This window comes from Ochotona princeps, chromosome 4 (genome assembly GCF_030435755.1).
Source record: "Ochotona princeps isolate mOchPri1 chromosome 4, mOchPri1.hap1, whole genome shotgun sequence".
Taxonomy (NCBI): Eukaryota; Metazoa; Chordata; class Mammalia; order Lagomorpha; family Ochotonidae; genus Ochotona; species Ochotona princeps.
Window position 1 is genome coordinate 91,120,159 of NC_080835.1, and position 8,749 is coordinate 91,128,907.

Sequence of the window (8,749 nt, forward strand, 5' to 3'; positions counted from 1 at the left end):
GTGTCTTAACACCGGCCCCTTAGAAGCAAGGTTTCTCTCTTGCTCCAAGTCTGGCATCAGGGAAGCAAAGGGGTTTTGATCCCTCTCACAGAGGCACTGCAGGCCTAATGGCCAGACTTGGAGGCAATGGGTATGATGACTCACCATTTGTTAGGGTTTGGAACTAGTCTCCTGTGGCTTACTGAGTGTCCTGCTTCACTATGTCTGTTGGACGTAACATGTAACAGAGTGTAGGTGGAAAAATAATGACAACCACACTGGCCATCACAGGTAACTGTCCCAAAATCCGGGGCAGCCAATCAACACACTGCACTCGCCCATGGCCAGAAAAGTGCCAGGAGCCAGGGATGGCCCGCTGGGGGCAATCAAGCCTGGTAACTGTGACTGAACCGGATGAGCTCATAATTCAATCAGGCATCACCCCAGGACTTTGCTGGACCAGCAACTCGGGGCACAGAAAGAGATTCGCTTTCCTGAAGGGCTTCCAAGTTGGGCACTGGGAGTTCTAGGATTGGAGGCCATTTTTCAGGTAAGGAAAGTCTGTGTACTTAGAATGAAGCTAAATGGAGAGAGATGTCCCATAAGCGGATGGGGGAAGAGAGAGATAGAGAAATGAGAGAACGAATTTGTGGATATGAGAGAATGGGGGTGGTCCTGTGTCCTGGAGCTCTAGACCCCCCCAGTTCTTAAGACTTACTAAATACCACCCTGAAGGCTATGAGACATTTCAGGCATGGGTTATCAATTGTCTCTTCTTTCATTATCGCTGTTGTTTATTGCTTCTGATGTTGTTTGAATGGAGACCATCCTGGGTAATAGCTCTTTTGCTGTGCTGTGGGCTTCCTGGGCTGACATAAACTGCACCTGAGGGCTTGACCCGATGCCTGCCTTTCCAGCCCCTTTTCGGCGAGTCTGGCCCAAATGCGTGCCCATCCTTCCCTGGGACACCTGTTGTTACTTACTGCTTGGGCCTTTAGGGATGCTATTCCCAACCCCCGGGACCTTGCCCTGTGTGCTGCTGCGCCATCATGTACATCCACAGCACCACCTGCAGAGCTGTGAGTATCCATTTTCCCTGCTAGTGAACAAGCACCAGGTGTGTTCGCGGGTTGACAAGGGTACCTTAGAAAGTTTTTGCAGAAATGGAGCAGAATGACAAGTTTTTTTTTAAAACCCGTGTCCACTGTTTTCATAATATGCCTTTTTAAAGAACAGTTTGAAGACTCCTTGTATGCATGAGTTTTCGGTGAGGTTTTTAGAAGAAATCTGGTTTCATCTTTTTGGAACCAATACAGTTGCTTTTCATCCCATCTGCGCCTGAAATCGTCAATGGGCTCCCACAGCGTGCGCACTCTAGTGGCTGCCGCCTTCTCTAGCTCTGGGTTGTATCTGTTTCCGTGTAGAGCAATATTCCTCACTTAGTGGCCATATAAGATTCTCGTGTGTACATCTAAACCTGCTTGTCCGTTCTGCTGCTGATGGGCTCACCTGGTGTCTCCCCATATGGGCTGCAGGGATCCAGGCAAAGGGGAATATTGTCCTGGTTACTGTGTGCACTAGAGCACTTCTCCCCAGGGCAATGCCAGGCCATGGGGTGGAGGGGGAGCCACCAGCTCCCCCCGATGGCTGGAAGGGCTAGAAAGATGTATATATTCCTTTGAAAGGCAAAGTTACAGAGAGAGGGAGATGGGGCAGGAAGAGAGAGAGAGAATATCTTTCATACACTGGTTCTCTTTCTAAGTGATTGCAGCCTTGGACTGGAAGTGGTGCCCACATAGGGTGCTGGAATTTCAGGTGGTGGCATAACACACTGAGCCACAACACCCATCCCTAATTCCTCTTTTGAGTGCAGGGAAGATTTTTCCAGATAAACCCATTCTCCCCATCAAGATTTCCTGTGCTCCTCGTCGGCTGAAACCATATCCTGAACTAAGCATGGCCACAGGGACAGAGGCATTTTATCTGTAGTTTGCAAGGGTACTCCCTCCTCTCCCACAACCCTAACTGAACACACAGGAGTGCCCATGGGTCATTTACCTGTCTGTGGCTCTGCTTTGGAGTGCCCTAGCTGCTGCTCCCACCTGGGAAAGTCCTGTCACACAGCTGCTTTCAAATGCACCCCACACACAGGCCCAAGGAGGGGTTTCCCTGGGCTCCTTTCAGCCTCCAGGGCCTGTGGCTCAGAGATGGAATCTTCTAGCACTGTGCGTGGCCATGATCAGCACATCTGGCTGAGATGAGGACAGCCAGCCCTGCAAGTCTGGCTTGGAGTGGACGCATCCCCTGCCCCAAGCCTCATCCAGGTCTGGCATAACCTCTGGGTACAGCCTCAGTGTATGACAGAGACAGAAATAAAAAGACCCGTTTGATGGAGAAGCAAACTCAATCTCAGGGAGGCAACATGGTTTGCCCATGGTCATGGTCAGGGCAGTTTTAATTCTAGTCCTCTTTCCACTGCTAAGCCTGATGCCCTGCTTGAAATATCCCTGACTCTCTAAGGCACCCAGGTCCTGAGCTGACCTGGCTCAGCTCTAGCCATGGCGGCCGTCTGGGAAAGAAATAGCAGATGGAAGATCTCCGTTTTTCTCTCTCCTTCCCTCTGTAGCTCTGATTTTCAAATCAATCAATCAGTCATTGACAACAAAAGACCGTGCCAGGGATTCTGATACAGTGACGGACTTTAGTGACCTAAACAAATTCCACGATTTTCTTTCCCAGTCCCTTTCTCTACAACCTCCTGCCTCCCTGTCACCAGGTGTCATCTGATCCCCAGAGGCAGCCCCCACCTTCCCTGCCTTATCCAAGCCCCTCTCTTCTCATCCAGACATCGTCCATCCCAGAGTTCTTATCGCTTCTCGGTCTTTTGGCTAAGATCAAGTGTAGCATCCCAGAGTTCTTGCAGCAGGTGCGTTCCCCCACCCCCACCCTGGCAACTACTGCCCACCCCATCCTGACTTGCCTGCGGCTACTTCCCTGATCACACCTCTCGCCTGTTGTTTCCGGTGCTGGGTGTGTGGGGCAAATGGCAAACCTATGTCAGCTCCGAGGTGTTCCTTCCCCCTTCCCCTGACTCCCAGCACCCCATCATTCTGGCTTCTTGCAGTCCTGCTGTGGCCAAGCATTAATCCATGAGCAGCCCTGTATGGGGAAGCAAAAGGCTAGGGTCGGGACGTTCCTCTTGTAGAGGAGGAATGGGGGTACCGGGATCAGACCAGGCAGGATGGACACACACACTTCCCAGGAAGCCTGCCCTGCAGAGACACAGTAAAAGAATGTGGTGGTTCTGGCTGGGCCAGCTTGGATATGTCACCTTCCTCTTCCCATCTGCCCTGATAGTGGTGGTGGGACAGCTGCTATGTATCGCTCCCTGCTGTGCAGAGCGCCTGCACAGCACCTGCTCCACCTTCCTCAGCAGCCTGCAACGCCACTCTAAGTCTCCATGGGCATTCATGTGATGTTGGTGTGCATGGATGTGATGGTGGTGTTTGTGACAAGCTGGTGTGCGTGTTTGGTGGTGGTGTGTACATCCAATGCTGATGTGTGTGTGTGATGGTGTTGTATATGTATGTGTGATACTGCTGAGCATGTGCTGTTGATGTTTATGTGTGATGGTGTTATGTGTGTGGTTGTGTGTACATGTGATGCCTGTGTGTGATCGTGTATTTGGTAGTGGTCATGTGAGTTTGTGGCTGGAGTAGAAGCGAGTGGACATGTATTGTCCCTCCCAGGAACATGTAGTCCTGAAGCAGAGGACGACCTCTGGGATGGCGGGGGCTCTGAGGTCCCTGCCTGGTGAGGACAGAGGTCCTGCAGTGGCACAAGGGAGGATGAGCAGAGGCAGGACTGCGCCCAACAGGAGGGGCCTGCTCCACCACCCTGAGATCTTGAACTGCCCCACTGGAAGCCTAAAGGAAAAGTAGTGGGCCTGGTTGGGGGCAGAAGTGGTCAGCAGGCAGACCTTTTGGAGCATAAGCAGTGGATCCCGGGGGCAGGGCACCTTGGGCACTGATGGGTGGTTATGTACCCAATTGACGCCAGCTTGGTTCTGAGGCTGTGGGTCCAGAGGTGACCAAGACATGTGTCATCCCAGCCTCTAGGAATTCACCCTTTCCCCCTGCAACTGAGGGTACGGGGCACCATGAGCATGGGGACAACAGCATTGAAGTGTTTTTTCCATAAGGGTGGGAGAGAGGGATCCAAGGGTGCTGGGAACACCAGATGCAGCCATGGGCTGAAGGCAAGACTGGCAGGACGGAGGGAATGAAGGACTGTCTGGTGCCCAGGGTAAATGGTGGTGGTGGTCCTTGCAGGTTGCACTTTGGTGGTGGCAACGACAGCTCCAACACCACAGAGGCTCTGGAGAGGAGGACATTGCTAATTGCCTGAACCATGCAAAGACCCAGAAAGGGTGCAGGGCAGGGCGTCAAGTCAGGGTTCTGCCAAGGAAGGAAGGGTCCCTTGGTTGCAGTGATGGAGGTATGACAGAGTCAACAAGCTTGGATGGTAGTGAGGGTAAGGATGGTGCTTGGAGCCCAAGATCCAGGTGGATAGAGGCAGGACCAGGAGGCTGGCTGGCTCTGCTGGCCCCTGGGCTGCACCGTGGCTCCTTGCCAGTGTACATTTGGCACATGGAACATCAAGTGACCAGGACACCAGGAGGAAGTAGTAGGCTGGTTTGGGAGCCAAAAAAAAAAAAAAAAAGGCCTGGCAAGAAACTGAATTTGGGTACCAACGCATCTGGCTTGCCTGGTCATTTGATACTTGAATTCACAGCTGGTGGGCCCTAGATGGAGCAATGCCGCTCCCTCATAACCAGATGTGACAGTGCCCGTACCTGGAGCTCGGCACTAATCCACTGCTTTGCTGCTGAGGGCACAGGCAGACTTTGGAGCCCTGGCTACCTGCCAGTCTCCCCAGCTGTGTATACCTCTGGCAAGGCTTGTGTCTGCCTCACTCCCTGATGTATCCTGTCCTGTCCATCTGTCTGTCCAGCCTCTCTCCTCTCTCTTTTGTCGGGTTCCTTACACGCTCTCTGTCTAGCTCTCTAAGTCTGCTTCCCTCTACCTGGGACTTCCTCCCTGAACCCCTCCACTTCCGTGTGTCCCCAGACTGGGGTCAAGCCCGCCATGGAAACTGACTTTAGAGAAAAGCATTTCTGACTTTTTCCAGGATGACTCAGGAGCTCCTGGAGAGAGGAGGACTCAGGTCTCACACAGCACTGACTTCAGCGGAAACACACGAGGTCAGATCTTGTGACAGGTTTTGGGGCTGGCCCTGGCATTCCTGTGGCTGTTGGGACACGCAAACTGGCGTTACACCGGGGCCCTGGACTGCCTCATGGCCCAGCGTCTGCCACTCCTGGCTTGCTCTGCGGCTGCCTGGGGGTGGGGCTTTCTTTTCCCCACCTCCCCAGTCCATGCCAGCCCTTGTTGCTGGACTACTCCTGCAGAAGAGATGAGAGCTGGCAAGAGGGAAGAGTTTACGTCAAGAAGTTGGCAGCCCAGGGAGGGGGGTGAGGGGGAGGAACCATCTCCACAACCAACAGGCGTCCCCTCCAGCCCAACAAGCCAGCACAGAGGGCGTTTTAAAGGGAAAGGACAGTGGCAGGTGGGGGTCAGAAAATACCAGCACTGTGCTCAGTGGAGGCTTAGCTTCAGCCTTGCTCTGATGCTGGCTCAGTTGCTCACTCCAACTCCTGCAAGTGGACACAGAGTCTTTGATGACCTGCCACCTGAACTTGCGTGTGTCCGTTACTAGGGAGAAGCCATGGGAGGGGTAGCTGGAGCTAAGCACCTGGGACAGATTGTCTCTTCCACCTTTCTCCAAGGCAAGCCAGAGAGAGGAATGACAGAAAGGAATTAAGGAAAGCCTGGGAGGACGTCTATGCCCAACACAAACCCTTTTTCTGCTGCTGGGTCTGCACAGCTAGCCTGGGCAGGCTCAGGGTCAGAGTCAGGGGCCTGATCCCACAGACTCCCGTGGAAACATCTGCTCTGTTCCAGTGGGCTGCTCCCCACGTTGCACATAGCAAGGTTCCTGGGCAAGTGTCCTGCCCATTTGCCTTATTCTAGGGGGCAGGGGATGGAGTGTCCGGGCTAACACACACACACATGGATACAGGTGAATACACGTGTAAACATGTCTGCACATGTACATACCTGTGCGTAGTCACACACTCAGATGCACAGGACACATACATGTGTTCATACACACGTAGACATGGATATATCCCCTCTGCCCTGATCAGAACCCTCTAGTGGCCTCCAGTGCTCCCTGGAGAGTTTGAGGTTGCCTGTGTCTTCAAGGGGAAGTGGCAGCCACGCCTGATCCGTGGCCAGAGCAAGGCAGCAGCCAGTGTCACGGGCAGTAGACTCTAGGTGCTGAAAATGCTGCAGAGCTCAAGGAGGCCCCTATTGACTTATAGTGAGCACGGGAGTACTGAGGGGGCATAACTGAATCCGGCCTTGGAATTGGGATGGTGTCTAGGGGCAGGGAGCTGGGCGATCCCTTGTCTTAACGCAGCCTGGAATGCTCAGATCACAGGCCCCTCATAACCTGGGGTCAGCTCTCAGCCAAGGACTGGGAAGCTCAGGGGTCAAGCAGATGCATGCCGTTCTCCAGGGAGTGATGGCATCTTGGGCAAGGACATGGACCATGAGCTTGGGGTCTGGATGGTGTCTTGGCCCTGGCCTCACTGGGCCTCAGGCTTCTTGTGGGTGAAGAATGGGCTGGCAGTGCCCTGGGGGTGGGAAGGCTGTGCTGGGCAAGAAGCCAGCCCGCCTGGGCAGGTTGCATGGCTGTTTTGGTCCCCCCACAATATTTACTTCTCAGCCAGCAGGGGGCAGTGTGACGGTTTCTAATCCTTTGCTAGTGCTCCAGAAGCCCTGTTCGTGTCCAGGCGTTCCTGAGATGGAATTTCCAGGAGGAAGGGCAAGCTGGGATAGGCTGTGCATGGCAAGGGAGTGGGCCACGTTCAGAGTTCATTAATCCACACGCCCAGGGATGCAGTGCCTTGGTCCAGGCCCCTACACTGGCAAGGTGGCTGGGGGACACAGTGTGAGCTCTGGCCCATTCATTGCCCTGTCCCCCTTTCACATAGGCAGCCTTGAACTTCATCGCCCACCCATTCTGCTCACTGCTGGACCCTACTGCACGCTGCACCTCCTTGGAACCCCCGTTTCCACTCTTAGCTCATGACTGAGAGATGGAAACCATCGGGAGAGAATGCTGCTGTCCCCTCCCAGCCACCCACCTGTCCTCACCACACCACACAACCAGATCCTAAAATATATTTTACTACTCTCCCCTCTGCCTGCCCCAGATCCTGGCCCTGAGACCCATGTCTCTCGACAAGTGAGTGCCAACAGTCTGGATTTCCAGGCAGAAAGCTCCTTTCAGGTACAACAACCTGCTCCTGGCAGCACCAGCAACACAGCCTGCACTGCCCCTGGAGCAGGGCCGGGAGCTGTCCTGCCTCACCCACTGCCTGGGCACCTGGTGCAGCTGCTTCCAGAGGCTGCCATGAGCTGGCACCAAGAACCGGGAGAACTGGCACTTTAGCTGCAGGTTGATGCTGATGGCGAGCATCCCTGCCAACCTCTTCATTAGACACCATCAGGAGGTACATGATAGGTGTAGCACCCAGCAAGTTATCAGATCCGAGGGTGGGGACATGGACATCAGGGCATGGTCACCTTGGCACCAGGAGGATGAAACCATTACCCAGCAGTGGTAGGTGCTGCAAACTGGGGCATACATGGACAGTGCCAGTGTTCTGGCCTGCTTGCCAGAATGGTGGCCATCACCCAAAGCCAGGATGTCACTGACAGGTCCTGACTGCTGTCCCCAAGGCTGTGAATGATTGTCCCATCCACATAGACGTCACCTTGCTGAAGCCCAGGCTGGTAACCTGGGCCATGGCTGTGCCAGAATTTTCTCAAGAGACAACAGCGCTGCCTCATGCTCATCCTGGGGTCACCTCCCTGGATGCTGCCCAGGAACTTGCACACCCTCTGATGCAGCTCCACCTGCCAAGGGACGATCAGGCTGGGGCTGCAGCCAGCAAGTGCTCCCTCACCTCTAACCACGCCTGTTAAGCAGAGGTGTTGTAAGTTTGTTTCCCCCTCCACATGCAGTCCCCCTGCCTGCACACACTGGCCCCCACTCCCTGCATACTCTAGAGCCCATTCTCTGCACACTCCAGCCCTGCCCACTGCACACCCCACCTGCCCCCTGTACACTCTGGTCCCCATCCCCTGCACACTTTTATCCCACCCCTTCACACTCTGGGTCCCTGCAGTGTGGGCCCTGCCCCCTGCACAGTGTGGCCCACCCCCAGCATATTCCTGCCCCACTCCCTGCACTCTGACCCACCCCCTCGTACACTCTGGTTCCTGCCCCCTGCACACACCAACCGAAACTCCTCCATACTCCTGACCCACTCCCCGTATACTCTGGCCTCAACCCTTGCACACTCAAGCCTCATCCTCTGGACACTTTAGTCCCATTCCATGCATACGCTGACCTGGCCCCTTACACACTCAACACCAGACCCTGCACACTCTGGCCCCACCCCCTTCACTTTCTAGGCCCTGCACCGTATACACTCTGAGCCCCAGCACCGTAATGACTGGCCTGAGGCACTGAGTACACTGACCCCATCACCCTCTGCAGCCTGCAGGCAGCAAGCAGTTCTCTATCGGAGAAGTAACCATGGAGGTAAGTCACATTCCACAGAAGTTCTTGTATA

General features: G+C 54.5%; 1 long non-coding RNA gene across 2 annotated transcripts; it reads left to right on the forward strand.

The window, feature by feature from the left end:
- Positions 1-422: 422 nt before the first annotated feature.
- LOC131480101 (uncharacterized) lies at positions 423-7,292 on the forward strand. Of its 2 annotated transcripts, none has more exons than XR_009245255.1 (3): positions 423-529; positions 5,170-5,242; positions 7,100-7,292. It is a non-coding gene; the product is annotated as an uncharacterized LOC131480101 (long non-coding RNA). The 2 variants fall into 2 exon arrangements; XR_009245254.1 differs by lacking the exon at positions 423-529 and adding an exon at positions 2,884-2,905.
- Positions 7,293-8,749: the final 1,457 nt, after the last annotated feature.